Source organism: Chionomys nivalis, chromosome X (assembly GCF_950005125.1).
Source record: "Chionomys nivalis chromosome X, mChiNiv1.1, whole genome shotgun sequence".
NCBI classification, from domain to species: Eukaryota; Metazoa; Chordata; class Mammalia; order Rodentia; family Cricetidae; genus Chionomys; species Chionomys nivalis.
Window position 1 is genome coordinate 33,692,643 of NC_080112.1, and position 27,113 is coordinate 33,719,755.

Consider the following 27,113-nt stretch of genomic DNA (forward strand, 5'->3'; position numbering starts at 1 on the left):
CCATTTCTCAGATTAGGAAATAGAGACTTGCCCAGAGTTTCACACCTAGTGAAGGCAGAACTAGGCCTAAACTATTTCTCTGTTTCTCGGTCCTATGTGTTCGCCATTAACCATAGTCCTTCCCATAACAAAAGCTTTTTACTGCTGAATTCTTGAAGCAGGCAGAATTTGAATTAAAATCAGAATGTTTCCTTTATTGACTTTCTTGGAAAGAATATCTTGATAACAATCATCCAGAGTCTGCCAGTATCCAAAGCTCTGGGACATGCTCATTGGGGAGAGATCCAAATATATTTGGAGCAAGAAGTACACATTGAGAAGAGCTGTGAGGAAATAATTCCTTGTATTTTATTCAGAATGACTCTTGCCTGGCAAGATACCCATAACAATTTGGGGCAAAATTAAAACAACATAGACCACGCATACACACACATGCTTGCCACTGAGAAACACTCTAGAATGATGTTATTTACATGTTCTCTACCCCCAACACAGATAAAAAGACAGATTCCAAATATTCTTTGAAGTATAGTAACCTTTGCCCCTTTTTCTCCAAGACATTCAAAATAGATAACACAAAAACAAAGAGCAATGGCTTGTATGATACAGGAGACCTTCACTGATGCCTCAGGCCAAGGAGTGATTTATGTTCTTGAAAGGGCTACAAAACATCAAGCTTCCATAAGTTGCCATAGAAACCTTTTTCAGATGCAGCTGCTTTGAGACACTCAAATGAGATTGTCTGCAAAGGCCTTTCAGAATATACCTAAAACCATAAAAATTGTTTCTTCATCACATTTTATATGCAAATGATGGCACTTTTAGGAAATGTTAGCCATCATAATGAGTCTTCTTTCATAAAGAAGCCTTTTTCTTTCCCCTTTGTTGTTGGAAAGCAGCTGAGTATCTTTTGTGCCTCACAAATGCACCAGACAAAATGTATTGCTGGTTTACCTCCTCACTATCGTCCAGGAATAAAGGAAGCACATCCAGAATTACAGATTCCTTTTCTCAAGTATATGTGAATTATTTATCTTTAAAACCAGTCAATAGCTTTTAATTAACCTGCTTCAAATCTTCCTCAGAAGCAGGTTAATATGTGTAGAAATAGATACATTCTTCTGGAAAACAACTATGAGCTCTTTTGTTTGTTTGTTTGGTTTGGTTTTTACTATGAGTGTGGTAGCACACCCAATCCTAACACTCAAGATACTGAGGCAAGAGGATCTTGAGTTTGAGCACTATAAGACCCAATATCACACACACACACAGACACACACACACACACACACAAGAATCACTGGGTCTTTTGTTTAATGTATTATTGTGGTGATTGGGGTGGTGGTGTTGAGGATGGTACCTAAAGCCTCATGCATCTGACTTCATCCCTAGCCTTCAAACTGTCTTAAGCATAAAAGAGGTTTCCTTGATGATGGCTTGAGGAGAAAAGTTTTGTGGCTCCAGTACTGGATTACCAATACAAGTTTTAGAATTGCAAGCACCTTTAATGCAGACTATAATACTGGGGAGCTGTAAGACTCTTTGATACTCACTTTCAGACTCAGGGCATTTCTCAAATAAGTGTTTGTCACAAATGGTACAAAGGGGGTGACGGATCTACTTTCCCCCTTCATCAGACATGAGATAACAGATTAAGGATTCTAGGAAACAATAAAAAACAAGCATGGCCAGGGAAAAGAAATCTGAGTGTGGCATCAGGACTGAATGGAGGAAATTAGGCTACTCTTGGCTTATATGCCCCCCTCTACTTCTGGGGCCCAGAACTGTTTCCTTTGCCTGTGAATTAAGCCTAAGAGGACTGACTGGAAATGAAGGCAAACCTTACTGCTCTTCTGCGCTACAAGAATAATGTGATTAGATGGGGCTCCTTCCAGTCAGTGACTAAATGAAATGGGACAGCATGGGAATCATACAAGACAGCGCATTACACAAATGCTATCTCCATGACCCCAAAGCATGTACTCTGCAAAATCTGAAATGGAGGTGACATTTGCAGATGTGAATATAACATATATAGTATATGCGGTGTTCTGGAGGAAGGGAATGGGCAATTTAAACAGTTTTGTTTAGGGAGACTTGTATCAAAATAATTAAGGGCAAAATGTCATTTCTGTGGTTTATTTTGAAATGCTTCTACAGGGAAAAGGGGTTGATAGATGGACAGATGAATGGAAAAACAAAATGGATACAATACATAATGCAAATGCAGCAAAAAATCATTACAGAATATAGTTCATTAGGCAAGAACATTTGCTATATAATTCTCTAAAATTTTTCATAGTAAGGAAATTCTGGGGAAAGTTAAATCAGTTTTTATTCAGCGGCACTTGTCAGAGACTTAATGTATCATACAATTCCACTAGGATACATATTGGCTATTTATATGTTTTTAATATAATATCTCTTTATAACATGGGGAAACAGAATATAAGTACTTTTGTAAGAGCAGAAAATTCTTATTACATATCCTGGAAAACATACTAAAGTAATTGGTCCATTTGGATCATGTGGTTAAAATTGGCCATGCATTTGCTAAAAAGCTTCCTGTCAAGACAAGTATCTCCTTCCTTGATTGGTGGTGTATTTCAGTGAGACATCACTTGCCTGGGACTTGGGGGATGCTGGGTTCCATCACTAGCATCGCAGTGACAATGTAAACACTCTTCACACCATTGTCCTTCATCTAGATGCTGAGGAGGAGTTCATATCTAAACCATGTCTTGCCTCTCGAAAATGACAAATCTCAACAGGAGAAGCACAAGCACAGAGAAAAGGGTGACTACAAGGTACAGCCGTATGGGAAATGATATTGCTTCATTCAGCGATCAACCACATAATGTGATGGTGGGTCCCTAAGACCGGATTACCTAGTAATTCTTTCACTACCTGAGATCGTGTTGAGGAGAAGTTTGTGTCACAATGCCAAAAATACTAAACAAAAATAACTTAGGCAGGAAAAATATTTACTTTGGCTCATGATTTCAGAGGGGCCTATTAATGGGCCCCGTGTTATTGAGTACAACATCATAAAAATGAAAGTATGTGGCAGAAAAGAGATGTTCACTTCATGGCTGACTAGAGTACAGAAAGGAGACTGGCCATGCTGTTAGCTTCTGTTGTTTTTACCTTTTATTTAGTCTTTGGCACCCATGGGATAGTGCTATGCACTCTGAGAGTGGGTCTTTCTCCTCTCAGTGAACCTTCTCTGGAAATAGGCTTATAGACACACCCAATTTAGGTAATTCTAAATGCAGTCCAGTTAACAACAAAGATTATACATCACAAGTACACTATAATGTTATCACTGTTGTCATAAGTGACTCCATCTTTATTCCTTTTCCTTTTCTCCTCCTCAGACAATGTTCTTCACATTGTATTCCTGTGATCTTGCTTATTTTCATAATCTGTTTCCAAGACCATGAAACTGATTTAAAATGGACTCATTTCAACCTCAAGATAAAAGAATGATGTCATGAAGGGTTCACCGCCTCAAGTCTAGGGCAGATGGTCCAGCACAGGATCCTGGGAAAATGCTGATCTTTGTTCATAGCCATTAACCTGATCTCCATACAAGTATTCATCAAGTCCTCAAAGAAATGGAAGATGGCAACTAAGATATTAATCTTTCTCTTTCCAGATTGAAAAAAAACCTACTTTCTTTCTCTCCAGTACTCATCTTTTGGGCACTGGAGATGAGAGAGAGATTCTGAGCCTGAGTTTAAGAACACAGTAATGAAACTGCCAAAGTATACACATCTTAGAGTCTGTTCCAATATTTATCTAATGTATGTTTATATTTGAAACTAGAAGCACACTTGGTACAATTGGGTTACAGAAAAAAATGAGAAATGAGAACATAACAATGAAAAATAGTGTGTCCTCTGAAGAAAGGGACAAGAATTCCTCTTCTTATTTCCCATCCTTATGATGCAACCAAAGCCGGCCAGAGATAGCAGAGAGTCCAGGACTCTGAAAGACTTGAGGTCAAGTCCTTTGCTGGAATCTTCAGAAAAGGAAAATTTGCTCTCACCTGAGGAGCCATGAGCTAGCTGAAGGAAAACCATGATGTTGATGAGTAAATTGTGGTAGCACACAATCATACATTGAATAGTGTGTCTATTTCCTCCACTTCTCCATCCAAATTCATGCCTTGAAACTCAGTTCTCTTAGAACTACAAAATGTAATTTTGTATGAAAGAAGTCTTTACAGAAATTATCAAATTAAATTGAAGTCATTAGGATAAATCTTAACCCTAACTAAAATGGGAAATTTAGACATAAAGACCTGAATATAAGAATGCCACATAAATATGAAAGCAAGGATCAGATTGATGCCCCTAAAAGCCAAGAAGTGCCAAAGGCTTCTTAAAAGTCATCCGAAGTTAAGGGAGAAACAGGAATCACAGTTCTCTTATAGGTGTCAGGGGAAACCAACCTTGCCAACGTGTTGATCTGAGTCTGCTCTTTTAAGCCATCTCCTCTGAGTTTCTTTGGTATAGCAGTGCTAGGGAACTGATGAGTACATGCAGCCTTATCGTTACGGTAAGTTAACTTTATTGATAACTGTACTTATTTGGGAATGTCACAAAGATGCAAATCCTAATTAGGCAGGCTAGGCTGGCAGTTCTTATGTTTTCAGGAATATTGAGGTGTTAAGGGATGGTGAGCAGAGGCCATTTCTAGCATATTTCTATTGCAGAAAGTTCAGATGGCTTGGAGAATGGAGCATTGTCCTAAACAGTGCTGATGTCAGATAAGAAAGCAGCTGAGACTCATAGTAACAAAGCTTAAGAACAGCACTGCATTCCTGATAAATAGCACAAGAAAACGAGAGGGCTTGACCCTTCAACACAGAACAGGCCAGCAAATAGTAATGAGGGGAAGAGAACCATCTGGAACCTAGAAAAGGACTAGAACTTTCTTAAAATAAACATTTTCAAATATGTTATGGCCAAGGTTAAATACATTCTATGCTTGCTACAAATTCTGTAGCATTTGTAGAATGTCTTGTGTCTGCATCACGCATTAAACTCTATTGAAGCTAAATAATTCTCAAAAATATTTATATAAGTGTTTAACTTACCCCAAAGCACTCTTATGTCAGAACCTCATCTCCCCACAGTGCCTTAACAAAGCTACTACAAGCTCAGAACCAAGAAGCTCCATCTGACCAGCTCCAATACTTTGGCTCTCCGGGGAATGAAAGCCTGTCCATAATTTGAACTTGACTGGAAATAGACCATTAAGAAACATGCATGGGAAAGTCTAACATTTGAGGCTTTAACAATCACTTTCAGACAGAAATCAAAAAAGAATCTATTCTAGCATTAAAACACTGGGTTCCAGTAACCACAGATCAAGCAGTTTCTTCTTTTCAAAATTACATTTTTCATTCATCCATTTATGCAGACTAGTTGTGGGTGTGAGATTCCCACAAAACATGTGGGGATGTCAGAGAACAATATGCAAAAGGTGGTTCTATACTTCTCAACCATGGTGGCAAGTGCCTCTGCCCACTGAGCCATGTTATTAACTCAGGTTCTTCTTTGTTTGGTTAAAAAGACTATACATACACACACACATACGTGTGTGTGTGATATATATATATATATATATATATATATGACATAGAGATAGAGATATAGTGTGTGTGTAACTTCTAGGAATCTGTCCTCACCTTCCATTATGTTCTTTTCTAAGGATCGAAATCTTGTCTTTTTGGTTTTGGCTGGAAGTACCTTTACTTGCTCAATCATTTCACTGGACTTTTCATTTTTAAAATTTAAATTGTCTCATATTAACACAGTATCATCAAAATAGGTAACTGCAATACTAGTACTTGGGAGGCAGAGGCAGGCAGATCATGAATTGTGGCCTGGGCTTCGTAATGAATTGCAGGCCAGTCTCAGCTATAGAGAGAGATCCTATCTCAGAAAAACACAAAAGGAAAATGCAATAGTGCATAGACCTTGTACTATGTAAAATGCACAGACTCATGCTCCATGTCTAGCATGATAGTGTAGTCATGCATGCACACATGTATGCACAAAGCATATGTACATTCTACAACTATGAGCAACATACATGCTCAAGAGCTAGTGTCTTTAAATGCAATTAGATCAGTGGATATAGGGCCTTCACTGTCACCAGCATCCACTGTCAGCACTTAGTAGAAAGCCCAGCCTATACTTCAATGTTCCCCATTTTGAGCTATCTTGACATAAAATCAGAATTGAGCAAGGCAGCAGCATAAAAATGCTTCCCAGAAGTGATTCCCTGACTCAAGGTGGCCTCAGCCTTCTTGAGAAAGGAACGATACCTGTTGTGTTTTCTTCCCCATCCCTTAGTAATCTGCAAGTGACTTTGACATCAATGTTCTCATCTCCTAAGAAACCAATTGTCTGGCCTTGCCTCAAAGTTATAGAATTGGAAGTCCTAGCAAGATCTGCTCCTTTGGGTTGCATTTCAAGGCAGGGCTGGAAAAGCACAAAGGTCCCAGGAGTGGTTGCCCAGCGCAGGTAAAGTGTCAAAGATGTAGCAGTTAACCATGAAGATGAGCTGTGGCAAGATGAGGAAGGTGAGCCCTCAACAAGAGCGCTCGGATGAAATAGCCAGGCACTGGAGAGACAGCCCCAACACGGGAGAGACTTGGCCTCCTGAGTGCTGCTTTGGAATTCCTCCATGTTATCATCTGGGACTCATCTTATTATTGGAAATGTGGCTTTACCAGAGGAAATGATTTCCCTGGGTCCTTGTTAATCCCAATCAGCTCTCTCCATGACTTCAAAGATGACAGTTCTTCCCATCTTGTCACAGTGCTCCTTGTCAAGTCATTAAAAAATGTCTAGTTTAGGGAATATTTATAAGTTAAGGACCATTAGCTACACTGAAACCAGTAAACAATCAAATAGCATCCATTATTCTCTGATTTTCTTCATTTCTTACATAGACTCAGTCATCTACCCAGGAGTTCAAATCTAAAAGTCAGGCTTTGTCATTGAGTTGGTTCCTGGTGACCCTTATCCCATTGCATCCAAAAAGAATGACCCAGCCCCTGTCAGTTTCTCTCCTCTCTTGTCTCTTCTGCAGTGTTTGAGTGAAAATCAGGCTTTCACACTTCGTAGGCAAGTGTCTTCTCTGTCACTGTGCTGTGCTCCCTGCCCTTTCTCCTACTCTCTACTCCACAGTCTGGTGACACTAAACCATGCAGTTCTTCTCACAGCACACACTGGAGTTCCTGCCTCACCTCCCAAACACAGCTCGTCTGTCACCTCCTCTAGTCCTAGGTTTTTTTTCTCAGCAGCTAGTAAGGTGTCTCTGGATCCTCATGTTTCTACAGTAGTGACTGCTTCCCCCAGAAGAAGAAAGAGACCAGGACCAAAAGAAGGCGTTCTGAACAGTATGTAACTAAATGCAGAGGAATCTTTCAGGGAGATCAAAAATTTTAAACTTTTCCCTAAAATTATTTTTGGAAAAGGGCGTTTCTGTTATTTCCCATCACCACACTGGAGATAGGTTGAAATCTTTCCAGCTGGTGGTTTGATAAAAGATTTAACAGAAAGAAAGCCAAAATAAGCTGGCAATGTTTGTGAAGACAAGGCCTCAAATGGAACACAGATGACTTTACCTGTGCTTTTATTAGGTTTGACTCTTTGTTAAGAGAGCAGTATGCTTTATAAGGTAATATAAAGAGAATTCTCACTCTCAGGTGCAGGACCAGTGTCAGAAGGGGACAAAAATGAATACTTCTACAAAGATCGAAGGGAAACCATCTATGACTGTCTGGGTAAATTACTGCCGGGGTGTCTGGAGCTGAGATCTAGCTTCCCATTCATGTTAGAACATCTGTTTAGCTTAAATTCAAATGACCTTAAGTGTATTCGGAAAATCTAGATGTCATTCTGAGTGGTGGTCCCAAACTCTTGCCAATTCAATGGTCTTAATTATGTTTAGGTGATTTTGCATTGCTTCCAAAAGGAAATTTTAGTATATTTTTAAAAATTAGACAAATCTCATATTTTGGGTCTTCAACTGGTTTCAAATCATTCTCTATTCTTTTATTATTTTTATTGATTGAGAATCTCATATCATGCCCCTGATCGCAATTAGTATGGCTTCAGGTGGCAGGCTTCAAGTATCATGGGCACAGACATCAACACAGCCCTTGGTCACATCAGGACCACTGATCCACTTATGGCCCTTAGTGGCTGCTCAGACCATGAGCCTTGATGTGGCCTCCATGGTTACACATGCCACTCACATCAGCATGGCTCCCTGAGACAGCAAAGCCCAAGGGCATCATCAAAGCATTAGGCAGCAGCACAGACCTTATATGTCCACAATGATCTCAGGCTTCATCTTGACCTGGGGTAGCAGCATGGACCACCAACACCAACATGGCTTCTTGTGGCATCGCAGACCACAGTGGTCCTTCGAGGAGGTCTACTCCAGAAGGTGAACCTTTTCACATCTTGGGCCTCTGTTGTTGCCCAGAGCTAGGGAGAATTCTACAGCCAGGGGCAGGTTCAGAGACTGAGTCTGTGCCTGCTTAAATTCCAGGCTGTTGCAAACCATTTATCCAGCCCTTTTGGACAATGAGAACATGTAGATCTCAGCCCTCTGAGATGTCACTACCATCACTTCTCCAGTTCCGCCTTTCTCCCTAGCACATGCATGGGTCAAGCTTTTCTACCGTTCCCACCTCTCCATCACATGTTTGTTCATTGTAGTGACATCTCTCCACCCAGGGCCTTGAGTTCAGGGCAGCACTTTAGATGTCAATTTGCAGACCTATTTAAAGAGTGAAAATATTTGCCCCTAACTCATCAAGTAGTTGTGATAAAAGACACATTATACAACATAGTGTCATTGCATGACAAATACCCAAGAAATACTTATGAATGAATGAGGAGTCTAATACCTTAGAAAATACTTGACTTGGTTTCAAATTAATCCTCTATCTTAGGTCCTATGAAATCTTTAACAAATAATTTATTTACTTCTACTGATTCGAATTTATAAAACAAGGACAGTAGCGAGTATTTTATCTTACAACTTATATGCCATCATGGAGAGAAGTCATGGCAGGAGCTCAAGGCAGAGAGAGTTGGAGACAGGAATTGAAGCTTGCATCATGGCCTGCTCACACTACTTTCTTATACACCCCACGGCCACCAGTCTAGGTTCGACATTGCCAACAATGGGGTAGACCCTTCCACAGTAATAATTAATCAAAAAAATTCCAACACAGACTTTCCCACAGGTCTCCGTGATAATGCCATTTTCTTGATTAAGGTTGCCTCTTCCCAGATGGTCTTAGCTTGTATCAAGTTGAAAAAAACTAACCCGAATAGTGTCAAACATTTGTAATGCCAATAGTTAAGAGACTGAGACAGCAAGATCTAGAGGTCCAGGACAACCTGAACTGCACAGAAGATTTAAGACTAGCCTGACAACCTACCTAGTAAAATCCTTTCTAGAGAAACTAAGGGCTGAAGATGCAAGTTGGTGGTAAAATGCTTGCATATCATCTGTGAATCACTAGGTATATTTTACAGCAATGCAATACATAAAAATGGGCTATCTATCTCCCAGGCCAGGCTGATAGAGGTTACTTGCACAAAATTATTTTCTTTTATGAGGCCCTGTTATTGTGATGAACAGACTGAGCTTGGAAACTTGTGGTTCTTCTATTTCTTCTTAATTTTCCTGTCCCTAAAATGTTTATTGACAATATAACAGATTTTTACACAACTATCCCATGCTTTGGCTTAATGCAGATGATTTATAGATCAAGTCTTGCCAAGGTTATTGGCATAACCTCCTAGGTTGTAGTATTTCATTAAACTGCATCATACACACAATAACTATGTCTCAAACTGCTGTCCTCAATCTGTAGAGAAACCAGTAGATAACACATGCCATGTATTGGACAGCCAGTTAGCTGAGTTGGGGAAGATGCATAATGGTTCATTTTTCAAAGAACTTACTCTGATTAGTCCCATCAGAACACACTTCTTCTCTAAATCTTGCATATTACAAAACTTATTGTAATGTTATTATGACATTAAATGCAACATCACGATGTCTTGAAAATTTTTCAGTTCCCAAATTTTCTTCTTCAACTGTCTTTTTTTGTGTTGTTAAAATCATTTGCATGCATATGATAGCATATGTATATGGGGTGTGTGTGTGTGTTTGTGTGCATGGTGTGTGTGTTCAGGTGTGCAAATGCCAAGGCATACTGTTGAGGTCAGAAGACAACCTTGGCTATTGGTCCTTGCCTTCCATCTTGCTTGAAATAGTATATCCTTGCTGTTTACTGTGCATAATATGGGCTATTTGGCCTAAAGACTCTGGGATATCTCCTGTCTCTTCATCCCATGTTGCAGAAGGAGCTCCGGGGTTACAGATGCTCTGCTTTACATGATCTCAGGCCATTCAAACTCGAGTTCTCAAGTTTGTGCAGCAAGTACCTTAATAACTGAGTCATTGCCTGAGATAAGAATGTGTTTTTAAAGCTTGTTTTTAATTTTAAATAGAGGACAGGTGATGGTGACACATGCCATTAAGCCCAGCATTTAGGAGGCAGAATGACACAGATCTCGGTAAGTTAGAGACCAGCCTGGTCTACATAGTAAGTTCCAGACCAGCCAGTGCTATTATGCACAGATCCTGTCTCAAAAAAATTAAAGGACCTGACTTTCCAGGCAGGGTACTGTGTTAGGGAGGTGGTGGTGGTGGTTCTGAGAGGAGTTGGGGGACAAATGGGAATGAATATAATTACAATTCATTATATGAAACTCTCAAAAAAACTAATAAAATATTGTTTTCAAAAGACTTACTTTTAAAAAAAATTATTTGTATGTATGTGTGTCTGTGAGTGTATGCCATGTGAATTTAGTGCCCACAGAGGTCAGAAGAGGTATCAAAGTCCCTGAAACTGGAATTACTTGTACCCACTATTCATAGATGCCTGCACAAAAGCACACATAAAAGAACATTTTCAAAAATGACACCCAAAATAAGTAAACAGGCAAAAAGAAAACCAATAAAGTGGGGGAGTAACTAAGGAAGACATTGGGCATCAACCTCTAACTTCCAAACACATGCACACATGAGTGTGTGCACACCCACACACATGCACAACCCACATATATGTATATGTTTATATGTATAAACACCACATATACACTAATAACCAATAAGCCACCTAAACAAATGCCTGTCTGATGTGGGAGGGTCATCTGTCTATGTGTTACTTTCATTGGTTAATAAAGAAGCTGCTTTGGCTTTTTGATAAGGCAGAATTTACATAGGTGGAGTAGAACAAACAGAATGCTGGGAGAAAGAAAGCAGAGTCAGGCAGACGCCATGCTTCTCCTACCCAAGACAGACGGTGGTTAGACTCATGCTGGTAAGCCACAGTCAAGTGGCAATACAGATAGTAGAAATGGGTTAGATCAATATGTGATAGTTAGCCAATAAGGGACTGGAGATAATGGGCCAGATAATGTTTAAATGAATACTATTTCTGTGTTGTTATTTCGGGTGTTAAGCTAGCCGTGTGGGAGCCAGGCAGGACAAAAAGCAGGCCTGCTCGCCTCATCACTACACCTGTCTATGAAGTACTGTTAGAGATAAGTAATTAGTGAAGGATAAACCAGGATGGGGTAATGGAACAGAGTTGAAGAGCCTCTTTCTTAAGGAAAGTTGTGTTGTTAATGTCCAACACATGATATCAAGGTTAAGTGTGTTATAACAGGTTGGAACAATTATTGTAAAGGTTTTAGGATGAGAAAAGCCTTTGCATGTTTAAGGAACAGAAACAAATATCTACACACATTTGTGTTTTCAAGTATTTCAAACAAACTCTTTGCACTCCAAAGTTTTTGGACACAGTCCTAAACTATCGTATCAGTTAGCAGTTTGTAAGTTGAAATGTAAAACCATGTGCAATGGGAGGCTGGCTCCATTCCACCTTGCTGAAGGGAAATGCAATTCTCAGGAGCCTTTCATTCTTGAAAAATCCTTCCTAGATGAAGAAACAAGTCTTTTGTCAACTGAAAATGGTGGTGTCAACACTCACACCCAAAATTATAAAATGAATTACAACATTTAAAAGATTTTAATGCAAAAACTTTAAATTCAGACAAGATGCTGTGATGTTATTTATTTTTTTCCTTTTCTTCTTGTCTCTCTGGATTTCTGCTTATCTTCAGGAGACTTTATTTCTGGATACTCTTTGAATCTTTGTGGGTTCATTCTTATGTATATCCTTGGCTCTGTGTCTCAATGTATCCAATTTTATCCCATTATTCCTCAGTTCCATTGCCTTTGACCAAGTACAAAACCAGTAGTTACTTATCAATTTCCACATTTGTCTGCTTGGCAAAAAATACACAGAGATTTGGAAGTCAACTTAGTGAGGTCAGGTTTTGTTTTGTTCTTTCTCTTTCTGCAGCATTAGGGATGGGATACAAGGCTTCATATTTGCTAGGCAAGAACTCAACTGTTTCCAAACAGACTAAGCTCCCACAAAGCCAGTACATGCAGTAGGATCAAAACCCAGTGCCATTGTCCTTGGCTTCTCAGTCAGCACTCATTGTCTGCCGTGTTCAGAGAGTCCGGTTTCATCCCATGCTTTTTCAATCCCAGTCCAGCAGTCCTTGGTGAGCTCCCATTAGATCAGCCCCACCGTCTCAGTGGGTGGGCACACCCCTCACAGTCCTGACTTCCTTGCTCATGTTCTCCCTCCTTCTGCTTCCTAGACCTGGATAGAGGGGGGAGGACCTTGGACTTCCCACAGGACAGGGAACCCTGACTGCTCTTTGGACTGGAGAGGGAGGGGGAGGGGAAGGAGGGAAGGGGAGGGAAATGGAAGGTAGGGAGGAGGCGGAAATTTTTAATAAAAATAAATAAATAAATAAAAAGAACTGAAGAACAATGGCAATGGGTTCTTGATCCTATTGCACGTAATGGCTTTGTGGGAGCCCAGGTAGTTTGGATGTTCACCTTAATAGACCTGGATGGAGGTGGGTGGTCCTTGGACCTCCCACAGGGCAGAGAAACCTGCTTGCTCTTTGGGCAGAGGAGGGAGGAAGACTTGATTGGGGGAGGGGGAGGGAATGGGAGGTGGTGGCGGGGAAGAGGCAGAAATCTTTAATAATTAAATAAATTAATTAATAAAAAATAAAAAAATAAAATAAATAAATAAATAAAAAGAACTCAACTGCTGATCCACAAAACTAGTACTATAGGTGACCTTTGAAACCACTGAGTTTCTTCACAATTATATAAAAATGATAGAATCATAGTATATATTATACATACAATAGTACAGAAAAACCATTCAAGGAAACCTACTTATCAGATTAGGGCATTTTAATTCCAGTATTTGGCTATTGTCCATACACCTGGGCATGAAAGCAATACACCAGTCATGGTCAGAAGACTCAAAGAAACACGTGTATGCAGCTTAAGGGAGTAGAGGCTCTGGCAAGTTGAGAGAGAAACTCAAAGGCTTGACTAAGGCCGTTTGGATATTAGCTATCTGTCAGTACAGAAAGGTAAATAAGAGCTGGTTTATTCAAAATGGAGGATGAATTCTGCCCCATGCTACAATTGCAAGCAAGTCAAAAAAAAGGAATGAATAAAAGTTATTCTCCCAAGAAATATAATTGAATTATTTATAGACCCAAGAAAAATGTTTGTGTTTTCTAGTAATTATAAATGAAAAATAACCATTTCATCTCTCAATTTGTGAATACCACTTTCATTCTCAATTTGAGAAAGATATAAAAAAGACACTAAATGGTCCCAAGAGTGAAACAAAACAAGCCAGAAGTATAATTGGGGAAGTTCTTAGAAAAGCAATTTGCTAGGATGTGTCAAAAGTCTTAAACTACCAATGTTGTAAAACCAGACATAATTACTTTGTGATTCAATGTTTAAGGAAAAACTGGCAAATTTGAAAAAGGTAATTATTCCTGAATATCTTTAGTACAGTATCATTTATAATAGAAACACACAGAAATAATGCATAATTATCTATAGCTTAGTATTGGGCAATTAAACTATGATAAGCTTCATTTGATGTTCTTTATATTATGTTTTTGAAGGTTATCATATCAAATATGTTTAATTTTTAGTATCTAGAAAAACAGAAAGCTGTGTCTAAAATAAATATAAACATGGTACACACACATAGAGCCAAAGCAAACAGCAATATGAAGAAAATACACCCCAATGTGTATATTTAGTTGTTTTTGAATGGTGGAAATTTAATGTGCACACATAAAAATAATTCATCCAGAAGCTGGGGCTGGGGATCAGTAGTAGAGTATCAGCATGGGATAAGTCAAGTCCTGGGTTACATCATAAGCACCACACACACACACACACATACACACCCCAGTCCACCAATCTCTAAGTAGTCATAATACCATGTGAACAATTTCATTTACTGGACTTTTAGCAGGATTCTTTACATGAATAACTTTTATAAGTTTATACATTTTAGAGACCTAAATCAATCATTGAGAGTCACATAATTATAAAACTTCTCTATAAATTATAGCCCACCTTTCTTTATATTAGCCTTCCATACTTTCAAGAAAAAGAAAGCAAGTACACTGAAAACAATTTTTCTCAAAGGTCAACTATATATCAATTTAAATGAAAATACATTCAGCTGTTTGCTATTTTATGAAATTTCCTTCAGTGAGGGAGTGGAGAAAGAGATGCATATTAGTTTTCCAAGGACAGGAAATTATTTCCCTTCATTGTTTTTTGTTTAATGCCATCAATGTGTCTTTATTAGATTACACTGCAAACTTTGGAATCTAATAGTGTTGTTTACATTATGCTCTCTAAACTGATGAATTTAATGTATTGTTCAACAGTTAAAGGACAGAACTGGGTCAGGGACTAACAGAAATATCTCAATATTCATATGAAAGCTGTGACTAAGAAAAATATTTAGCCGGGCGGTGGTGGTGCACGCCTTTAATCCCAGCACTTGGGAGGCAGAGGCAGACGGATCTCTGTGAGTTCGAGACCAGCCTGGTCTACAAGAACTAGTTCCAGGACAGGCTCCAAAACCACAGAGAAACCCTGTCTCAAAAAACAAAAAAAAATTTAGTGTGTATTAAATATAACATTTAATATGGCAGCTAGAGATATTACTTGGCTTGCAGAGAGCCTGGGTTTGGTTCCCATCTTCCACATGACAACTTACAACCATGTCTCTAATTCCAGTTCTGGGAGATCTGTTGTCCCCTTCTGGTCTCAGAAGATACCAAGATCATTTGTGGTGTACATATTTACATGCAGATAAAACACTCATGCAGTGTATAAAATAAAAAATTTAAAACAGAAATGCAAATATTTATTCATGCAAATATATGTATTCTGTGTATTTCTAGACATACACTTAAATGTACATACAATTGTAAACATTTTTAACTCTGGTCTTCATGTGAGTGTTGAGCTATTCTATTTATTTTGTAAATATGAATACATATAAACTCATATATATATATATATATATATATATATATATATGCTATCGGTAAAACTAGACATAAAATATATTCACCATAAATCTGTTGCTGCGAATAACCATTTTTAGTGATTATTATGTTTTACATTCTATAGTGTTATATTGTTTGTATTTTAATAAATAAATCTTGACTGAAGAACAGAGGCAAATCTAAAGCCACTAGAGGTCCGGTAATGGTGACACACACTTTTAATCCCAAGATTTGGATGACAGAGGCAGAAGGATCTCTGTGAGTTCAAGGCCACCTTGGGTTACTCAAGATCAGTGTAGAAACAAATCCAGGTGGTGGTGGCCCAAACGTTTAATTCCAGTTCTAGGGAGTCATGCCTTTAATCCCAGCACTAGGGGGAATATAAAATGAGAGGAGAGAAAGGTTTAAGCTTCTTAGTTTGCAGTCACTCAGTCTTGGTAGAGGTAAGACTTCTCTAGCGGCTTGGCTTTTCTGGTTTTCCGGTTGGATTTATTTATTAAAATACAAATAATAGCCCCTATAACCTTCATTAGTGTCCATGGGTGTCAATTATGAATGGAAAACTAAAGTGTGTCCAATTGTCTGTTTAGTTTGCGTTTCATTCCTGTAAATTTACCTTGTTTCACATTATTTCCCAGATCACGATCCAGCAAATACGCACCTCAAACAATAGATGGATAAACAGTGCTTTGATGAATGGCTTTACCTTTGCCAATGTGTGAGCTTATTTGGACTTTGGGCTTAACTACACAAAGGAGGTTTAAATTTGACTAATAAGTCAAGACTCAAGATGTCCCAGAGTCAGATTTAAAAGGATGGGAGTGGTGTGGTTTGGCATGGTTCATGGGTTCTACTTAGCTTTTAGAAAGCTAAATAAGGTCAGAAAAGGGTCAACTCCAAGGCAGTATCCTGCCTGAGGAAGCTAAGCTGCCTAAGGGTCTTGCCCAGTGAACTTCCCTCAGTCACAACCATCTAAGAAAAACATATAGAAGAAGCAAATGACCCAGTAATCCAGGCATCTCCACCCACTTTTTGGAAGGTAGCTGATACAAATTACTTTCTAAATGTACCTGCAACTGTAAGATATCTGGTCAACCATTGCAGACCACAGTTTTCAACTTATGACAATGACCTTCAAAAGTGAAAAGATAAAGTTTTCCAATGACTTTGAAATTCATCCTAGACACATACCTAATATAAATGAAAACGTGTCCACCCATTGTGTAGAAATATTTATGGCAACCTTATAATAGCCAGAAAGTGAAAAGATCTCAGGTGTCTATCAACTAACGAATAAATAAATTATGGCTTAGTCATGCCACAGAATATTGTTCATCCTTAAAGAGAACTAAAGTGCTGATACACATGGAAACATGGATGAACCTTGAAAACATTTCACTAAGGTGAAAGAAGCCAGGCATGAAAGATCATGTAGTGAATGTTTCCATCCATACGAAATGCCCAGAATAGGCAAATCTATTGAGAGAGAAAAGTTAGCTGTCAGAGATGGGGGTAGCAGTGATGAGTAAGAGGGAAGAGGTTGGAGAAATGACTTCTAATATTTTTGTTTCTTCTTGGAAAGGCAAAGATATTTAAAAAATTCACATTGGTTGCAACCATCACACAGTCCTGTGAAGCATGTTCAGAAAACCCAAATAATGTGATGTTTTAGATGAGTAAATTATATGGCATACGAATGGCGTTTCAGCAAAACCGCTATTGAAAAATACTTCGATGTAATTTTGGAACTTAATATAGCTGATTATTATTGTTATCATTGATTTTACAGGTTACCCAAGAGTTGATTTTTGGTTTGGCATTGGTTATTATTTTATTTGTTAAAATGATTGCAGGTTTCAGACTGGCCCAGGCCTTACAGTATAGTTCAAGTTAGTGTCAAACTCTCTGTTCTTGCTCCACTCCCTCAGTGCTGGGGTTATAAAGGGGTTATAGAGCATCTCTGATATCCAACCATTTGAGGAGTTTAATTGAAGATGTGATGACAGGTTTTGGTGCCCATTCTTATTACCTCAATATACACTTGTAAAGGCAACCACTGCTTCCTGGAGCCTCTGTAACTCACTCTTTGAAGGCTTTCTGGGTGGTTATACATACTGCTGGACTCCCTGAATCTGAAATCTCCTTAGTTCCTCAATGGGGATAGCTGAAGAGTCTTCCCAGCTCCCCAAAAGGACTGAGCTCCAGGCTTAAAAACACATTGTTGTACCATTATTCAGTGCCTCATTTCTTATTGGTACAGTTGGGTTCACTTCAATAATAAATAAGGCTTTCAGATCCTTCTCAGGCTCTGCTTCTAGGAGAACCCAAACAAAGATTTGGGTTCTTCCTTTTTCTCTTCTCAAATAATATTCATAACTTCCCTTACATAGCTCTGTTGGGTTTATACCAAACCAGAGAGAGACAAAGACAAAGACACAGAGAGTTTGAAGTTAGTCTTTCTTGGTTTGGGTTAACAACACCAAGCCTCCCTAAATCATAGAACTCTAATAAAACTTTATTAAATGAATAACTCTACTAAATTGCCTGTATGAGAAATGTGGTGGCTTTGGTACCAGGATCTCTGGAACCACTGTATGTCCTTGAGGGTCCTTACCAGAAAATTCTGGGACCTCAGCGCTAGCAGTACCCAGTGTAGTGTATTGAGTGAGCAACTACAACACCCCACCAAAACACCACGAATGGCTTCAAGGGAGCAGAGTAGGGAGTGGAGCTGATAGAGGCAGCCAAATATTAGTTCACACAGAACCATCTATACCCTCTAGGGTTTAGTATTGCAATTTCTAATGTATGTCATCTTCTTAGTACATAACATAAATTACTTTCCTGATCTATAATCCTTGAGCTAAATGCATTTTACAACTGAATTTCAAATTTGAGAGACAGCATAGTACACAGATGCCTATTATAAAAGTCTTATCAAGAGTTGAGACAGCCATCAAGTAATAACCTGCACTTTTATATCTTCTATAAACAAGACACATCAATTCTGATCAGGTTTTAAATGCGTAGAGCTCTGTCGGTTTGAGAAAGAAACACGGACATGGTGTTGTATCTTGTATTATGGTAGATTCAAGCCATAATCTGTCATCAACCACTGAGGATTTCAATGTTTTTAAAAAATGAAACGAAAATACTGAAGGAAAATGTGGATAGTTTTTGAAATAGCTTCCTTAGTCTCTTGGTGGTAGCAATACAATTGTAATCTAAAAGATACCCTTTAATTTTTATTAACTCTATTAAAGTAACTCAGAAAAGAAAGACATCACAGGAAAAAGTTCAAATGTAATAAAGCTCTAAATTGTACCTCTAAAAAAATTCAAAAGGTCTCATGATGGATAGCTTAGCAATATAGCGTTTGTCTAACCTGCAAAGACCCTGGGTTACATGTCCATCACTTCAAGAAATAAAAGACTTAATGAGCCAAATGATACTTACTTGGAACCTGTTTTGCACCAGATACTGTACTACCCTTCTCGCTGAAAATGACATTAGAGAAGACAAAATATTATGGAACAAGGTGTCGTGAAGAAGCAGGACTTTGGGAATACAATATAATTTGCACAGGACTGTCAGATAAAGAAACTCCCAAAATGGACTTCAGAAGGATGACCAAAAGATATCTGAGTTTGTGAAATAGTAGAGCTAAAAAAAGAATAATATATGGGAGAATATACATATTATTCAAGAATTTAAAGTGAATGGCATAACTGCAGAGTCAAAGAATAAGAAAAGTGTGGACGGCTACAAGCTATACTGTTAATGTGGACTGTTTAGGTACATTGGGAAGTGGTAAGGGCCAAGAGGTGAAGTAATTATCTTTATCTTTGAATAATTTTGTTTGCTTCTCATTTGAATAAAAGTGGGTTCTAGAAGTCAAATGAGTTTTTTTGCTCCTTTTACTATTAAAAACAGATTGTTCTTATTGAATGTGTGAATGGATTAGATGGAAGAACTTTGAAGACACTGAACTAGGTGAAAAAAGACAGATGCTGTATAATTCCACTCATAATGAAGACCTAGTGTACCCAGATTCATAAAGATCAAAAGTAGAATAATGGTTGTAAGGGGTTGTTTGGGTTAGGGGAAATAATAGGAAGTTTGTGTTTAATAGGTAGACTTTCTGTTTGAGAAGATGTAAGAGTTCTGGAAATGGATGGTGGTGCTTTATACCAATGTGAAGTTACTGTATTGTATACTTTGATGGTCCACCATGGAGAATACTCTGAGGAGCACAGCAATATGTAGAAGAAGCCCTACATATAAAAACCCTGAGAGAGAGGAGAGAGAGAGAGAGAGAGAGAGAGAGAGAGAGAGAGAGAGAGAGAGAGAGAATTTGACAGCTTTAAAATATACTATAAAACTAAAAGTCCTAACTCTTTAGAACTAATAGGAGGGAACAAGAATACGGCAGAATAATTGTCTGAGTTAGTACCCAAACAGACCCTGAAACAAAGGATTGGCAAGAGCTGACGAATCGGAAAGGTGGCTTCCAGGAGCTCTAATAAGAATCTGGGGAGAAGAAATAAAGGTAGCCAATAAAAGTGGTAGTATTGGACTCATTGCTACTCAGTCAGAAGGTAGTGTTAAATAAGTCTTAGTTATTCTGTGTAAGAGATGAGGACAATAGGTTTAGATGTTTTGATGCTGAAGATGGAACTTAAGGCCTCACGTGTGTTAAGCAACTACTCTCTATCGCTATGCTATATCTGTATTCTGGCGCACTGTGTTCCTTATGTATCCAATCATGACAGTTATAAGCTGACAGCTACCCCTGGAGACATCAAGCCCATCTGCTGGCTTACTTTGAGTATGGCTACAAGAGGTTCCAGCAGGCACAGAAATCCATTAGGCAAATACCACACCCGCAGAGCCAGAATCTCTGCTTCTGTGTATGCAAATGAGAGATCAGCTCTCCCCAGAGCTGTGGCAGCCCTATGATATTAGATAAGAAGCAATGCTCTTGGTTTGGAAACTGGCCTACAGGTGATTTATGATGCCTAAACAGTAAATTCTTGCAGCAAAGCAAGTAGGAATAAGCAAGACAAGAATGCTAGCATGCAAAGCAGATGGAAGAGGTATCTAGGGATTACTGACAGAAGCGGAAAATTCTTATCATGGAAGTGACAAGAAGTGATTTTTCCCCAGTGCCCAGTAAATACAGAGAATAAGAAGCTGGAATTTTTTTCTGAGACTGTGGGAGCTAGTTTAGAAAACAATATTAGTTAAATAACAGTTTATGTGGTCTACACACACCTATATTGCATTGGCCACTGGCCCTAGACACAAAAGATAGAGAAACAATATTCAGTTTGACAATTGTATGAACTAAATAGATGTTCCCAATCTGTGTTTTTACCCTTTATGTCTTTCTGGTTTTCCATAATTCATTCATGAATTATATTTACAAAAACATATACCACTATCTACCAAAAAATGTATTTGTTCAAGGAGATAAATTAGTATTGCTTTTCTTATGTACACAAAGACTATATGTGTTTAAGGGCCTTTAGAACTACCATGCAGACACTATTGTTACAACATTCTGCACATGCATTTTGTTTATCCTTTACATGAAGCTGTGATTATTTTTAGAAGCAAGCGTAATAAACTCTCACCTTAAACATTATCTGCAAATATTTTCAATGCCATTAAGGTCTTTATCCACATTATCTTTAAAACATTGACAAAAGCACTATAATTTTGCATATTGAAGAACACTAATGTGGAGACTGGTTGAAAGTCTGAGTAAATACTTTTTCAGAGCCTAAGAAAAGATATTTAAACCTCTTAAAGCACACATCTATTCACTGGAAATTTAAAAATCACGAGTGCTTTTCATCTTACAGACTAGTGTTAAATTTCCTCTCAGTCTTAAGCTTACAAGCCCCTTTCAAAGGAATTCATGTTTAGAGAAGGAAGCCAGATTTAAGAGATATCTGTGGCTGAAATATATCCTCCAAAGAGCACAATAGGAATAAAAACTAAGGGCTTTAGCAGTTTTAGCCGCCTTTCATTATTTTCTCCCCAGTAACTAAGACTAAGAACTAAAGAAAGCACAAGGTCCAAGTGAATTTTCTGTCTGCACACCAAATGTGTTTGCCTGACTTACCTACCTGCGATCACAGCAGCTTTGTGCTTCCCTTATTTCTCAGACATGCCCAATGGAAGTTCAATATCCGGGCTAGCAGGCTGATCTATCTCCACAAAGCTCACTTTTCCCTTGAACACATTCTCCATGAAATCAGAGGAGAATAAGGGGAGGAAAACAGAATACAGGCAATGCGTCAATTAAGAAGACCACATGATCTCTGTCAGTTTCTGACTGTTCCTGTATGCAGCCACTTTCTAGTAACACAAAAGCCACTTCTGTGATAATTTGCTTATCTCCATCTGAGGCTGGAAATATCACCCCATGGTGAATAAAAAAAAATTAAAAGCTAGAGGAGGACAAAGAACTTGGATTTTCAGCTTCCTGTCTTTGTTCAGATGTAAAATCCTTCATGGAACCAAGAAAAATCTTCTATTTGAAAAGATTGTTTTGGCACATGCAAAAATGACAATAGGCACAAGAAATACAATTTCTCCTGATTGTGTGTGTGTGTATGTATGCGTGTTATGCTGGATCTGTTTCTTGGTTGTTCATTCATAGCATTTATCATGAAGATGGCATATAGCTGATGTTTTCTAATTAAAGAATGATGACAGATAAACATAGAATAACAAACATATTGCTACTCAAGGGTTGGATGTAGAATAAATTCAAGAGTCTGAACTATAGGATTAAAAAGTGCTCTTCAATTTCCTTTTATAGACACCTCAATAAACATTGTAAACAATGTCTGGGTTTTTTCAATCTGAGACCAGAATCTCAGAATCTTCAAAGTGCTAGACAGTATAATGCTAATAGTCTGGCCCAAGGATGTTGCATTTGCTGGAGCATGGAAAAGATTGATATTCTCTCTCTCTCTCTCTCTCTCTCTCTCTCTCTCTCTCTCTCTCTCTCTCTCCCTCTCTCCCCCTCTGTCTCTCTCTGTCTCTCCCTGTCTCTCTGTCTGTCTCTCTGTCTCTGTATGTCTCTCTGTCTCTGTATGTCTCTCTGTCTCTCTGTCTGTCTCTCTGTCTTTCTCTGTCCCTCTCTCTGTCTGTCTCTCTGTCTTTGTCTGTCTGTCTCTCTTTCTCTTTCTGTGTGTGTGTGTGTTTGTCTGATTCTGTCTGTCGGAAGTACACAGGCCTGCACACACAGTTTGTTGAACAAAGTGCTCTTTCCAATGGACTTTAATAATGGTGAATTCTGATCATGTTTTTTTTCCTAATCATCTTCAATCTTGAGGGTAAAGTCCTATCTCACTGCTGATCCATACTTCAGAGTCCTGAATACTTTGCTTTGAGTCTTTTCTTCATCTTCTGGTTCATCACTTATGCAGTGTCACCATCAGAGGAGTTAGCCTTCTCAATAACTGTGGGCAACTGAAACACACACTATTATTTAGAACAAAACCAAAGAGGATGTCTGCTGTGTTTCTGAATCTAACAGAGAGGTTTATCAGTCATCCCTAAACATAGAAGTGGGTAGTTCTGTCCTCTGTCAAACTGTAAAAACAATAGCTAAATTCATTTTTAAAGATGCTGTTCTTCTGGCTCTTAAATTATTTATTGAATTAAAAGAAGATGTATTTCTTAGTCTCAGTGCATGCTGACTCAAATTTTACAATACAGGACTGAGAGCATAGCTCAGTGGTAGAATATATATGAGGTCTTGGGTTCAATTCCAAGTATCACCCAGCCCTCTGCCTGCCAATGTTACAGTCATTTACAAAGAATAAAATCAAAAGTTTATCTGTGGAAATCTTAAAACACAGATAGAACACTAGAAGTACTTTCCATCCTTCTAGTTCTCTTGCTCAAATCCCTCAAATATAAACATCCTTTAACCAAAGACCTATAATCTGTTAGTCTTGACACTTAAACCTACCAATCAGCTACCTCTCTCAAAACCTCATTTTCCTCCTTCTCATTCTATCATCCATTTTGTAGTCACTATCTTTAGTTCCTGTGGGAATTCTTATAGGATGCTTCATGAAAATGGTGGAAGGATAAAGGAAGTAAATAGATATGCACCAAAAGTGTTATTTGTCAGAAACCAAGATCACAGGTACAATATCATGGTTCAGAATACACAGACAGACCTTGACCTTATGTATCCAGGTTTTAGGAATGATTGTGTTTCATTATTTGTTCCTTAACTTCACTACTATAGAGTTCTCTAATAAATGAAGAAACCCATATTTGTATAATTTCCATGTCAAAGGGTCTGAATCTCTACTTTAAATAGTTCACAGAATGCTGAAAGAAATAGAATCTCTGAAACTTCTTTGAGCTGGTATAGAGACCAGCAAGCACAGTTCATCTTGCTTTGGGAATTTTAAGGGATCAAAGAGCGGGCACCCAGAAAGAAAGAGGCTATGTACTATCCCTGGGACTTCTCAGCTTCGTTCACTCATAATAGTAAAGGTTTTTTTTATCCTTTAATGGCCTCTACCTTCAAACTTGTTAAATCTGCTCCGTGATAAGAATATCTCATAACATATTGATCAAGAATTGCTGCTCAACCATAATCTGTCTAGATTATGGTTCCAGGCAAACAGCTTCAGAGAGAAGTTTGTATATATATATAGGAGCCTTATCAATACTTGACATACACAAAGATGGAAGGCATTTTGCTAAGAGAGGGACTCAACTGAGACATAATCACAATAGGGACATCAGAGAGCAGCTCTGAACGTGAGATGGCCTTCCAGAGTCCCCTCAATTGAGACAAGGAATCCAGTCCTTTGTGCCAACACACTGGTTGTACAGTGCCTTCAGGCAAAGGCAACACTCATGCACGAGTCCATTTCCTCCGACCAAGGGGGTTCCCAGAGAAATTTTCAAATGTAGTCCAGTATCAGCTGACATTATCAGCCCATTCTGTATGGATCTTACAGCATACCACAGCACCCATTACACTGTCATTTTCCAGTCAAATAACAAAGAAAACTTCCAATGCTCTAAGTATATTAACTATAAATCTACACTTTAGCCACTTAAGGTATATTTGAGAGAGTAATATTTGAATAGGCCGTTGATCTCTTCAATAAATATTGACAAGATTTTCTCCAGTGTCTCTGAGGCCGGTAAAGTGACCATTCTTCCCCACCAATCTCTCTCCTAAACCACATAACATGTCTCTCTCACCACACTATCCTTTAGGGACTTCACCTGTGTCTTTGCTTCTCTCTGTTTAGTGTACATCTCAAAGATATTGTCCATCCACGTGTCCTTATTCTAGCTCAATGCTTGGCAAACAGTGCACTCAACAGAGGTTTGTTGAGTAAACAAAGTAACCAAAGAGCAAGCAAATGAGAAAAACAGTTTTGTCCGCCATAGAAACCACAACATAGGGAAACACATTTGATGAAATGAGAACAACTCATTTTAATGCACACCTGTATGTGAGTTTATCATTGGTGCTTAACAAGACTAGTTTGATTGTTACTGACTAGCATAGCATAAAAGGACCATTCTCAGTCGGCTGTATCTCACATCTCTCCTGTGTATACTAAAATCTATCATAGCATATGAATGTAAACTGGAGAAGAGATTAAAATGTAACCATAAAACAGCTGTTTAATCAGCTGTTACAATAGGCTGTGGATGAAGCTGTGTTTCCATCTTATCTAGATGGATAAAAATAATTAGTCACAGAAAATGGTTGGTCATAAGGCTATTTTCATTTCTATAACAAAACCTATCAGCTAATTAATGATGGCAGATGTCTAGAAGAACAGGATAAATTGTATCCAATATTTTACAAAGATAAAAATATGTTTATAGTAGACGTTGTAGACAAAAGGTGTTGACTGCACATTCATAGATGAAAATTTCACTAAAATTTGAAAAAAACTGAATCTGTTTATGACTGCTACTATCAACAACTTCAATGCATTACAGTTCTGAATTGATGAAGAATCATGGGTTTCTTTGTGCTGTATCGTAGATGGGGAGAATACTTGTTTTCTTTTGAATTGACTAAGAAGTTCAGTATTAAAATGAATTGGTGAAATTTGTCTGGGGTGACAGTTTTGAAATACTAAAAGAACTGGAGGGATTTCCAAAATTTATTTCTAATAATTTCATAAAGAAATAGTATTATGAACAATAATTTATATATATTATAACTTTGTCTAAAAGAAGAAATTTGGAAAAAACACCAGTGTTGAAGAGATGGTGCATTAAATAATAATATGAAGTATTCTTATAAATTTATCAATCATATGGAATCCCAGAGTTCAGAGGTAGGAGGGCAGGAAATTATCAAATTTGAGACCATCTTGAACTACACACTGAGCTCAAGTCCATCCTAGGCTAAGAGAGTTTCAGGTAACCCGGGACTGTATAGTAAGGTCCTGCATCAATGAAACCAAACAAATATAAGAAAGCTATCCTATGAGGCAAGATCAAGTAAGATGTATACAAGTCAGTGTAAATGATCTCTAGCCTCTTCTTGTGAGGTATTTAGAAACTGAGAAGAAAGCAAGTCTGCTGAAGCGCTGAGGCTGTGTAGAAGGAAGATTTCAAGTCAGACTGGGTCCCAGAGCTGAAAGAGGAAATGGTCAGTGGCTCCCATCTCTAATGCAGAAGATAAGCTATCGCTCCTTGACAACTTCATTTAGAAAAAAAAATTCAAAGGAAAAATTAGTTTTCTCCAACAGACTCTCACTGTGTATGTTAACCCTATGCCCAGCAGTAGATGACAACAGAAAATAAAATAAATGCTATTTTTTGAAGATAACATTTTTGGTCACACTCATTTGTTTAGGCACTTTTTAAATCTTTCTGGTCTTTTGTTTGTATATTATGGTTTCCAGGTTGGTATCTTTATAGGTTTTGCTTACGTGTGTATGCGTGTGTATATGTGTGTGTGCTGTTTTGGGTTTGTTTTGTTTTGCTTCTGTTGTGGTAGTTTGTTTGCTTTTTTATTTGCCTGTTTTCTCTAAAGAGAGAGAAAGAAGGTATGGAGCTTGATGGATGAAAAGGTAGAGAATATCTGGGGAAAAAAGGAGAAAGGGAAATTATAATCAATGTATTTTTACTGTACGAGTTTTCAATAAACATAATTAATGAAAGATATTTGTAAGCATTCATAAAATGTTATTACTTTTAAAATGGAATAGTGATGAGTATATAATAAATAGTTTCTATGAAGAAAATATAGACTAAAATAGTAAGAGTAGGTAGTTTTATGAGGTTTAATTATACCTGAGTTTCATTTCCTTCTTGACATTTTTTGTAAATTTATAGATTTCTCTTCTCAAATATGTATTATCTTTATAGTTTCTATTATTAAAAATATTTCCAGCTCTCTAAAATGTGTGTTAAAGTATAAATCCCACAGATGGGATGACTGAAACTTCCATTTATCTAAGTGGAATTCTTTCTTCAAACTTCTAAGGGTATTCTGGCTATTAATTAATTTGGCTGTTCCTATTTCATTTCATC

General features: G+C 38.0%; 1 protein-coding gene across 1 annotated transcript in view; it reads right to left on the reverse strand.

Moving 5' to 3' along the window:
* Positions 1-27,113, reverse strand: part of Maob (monoamine oxidase B) — a 105,739-nt gene that overhangs the window by 66,596 nt on the left and 12,030 nt on the right. The gene's annotated exons all lie outside the window — the stretch shown is intronic.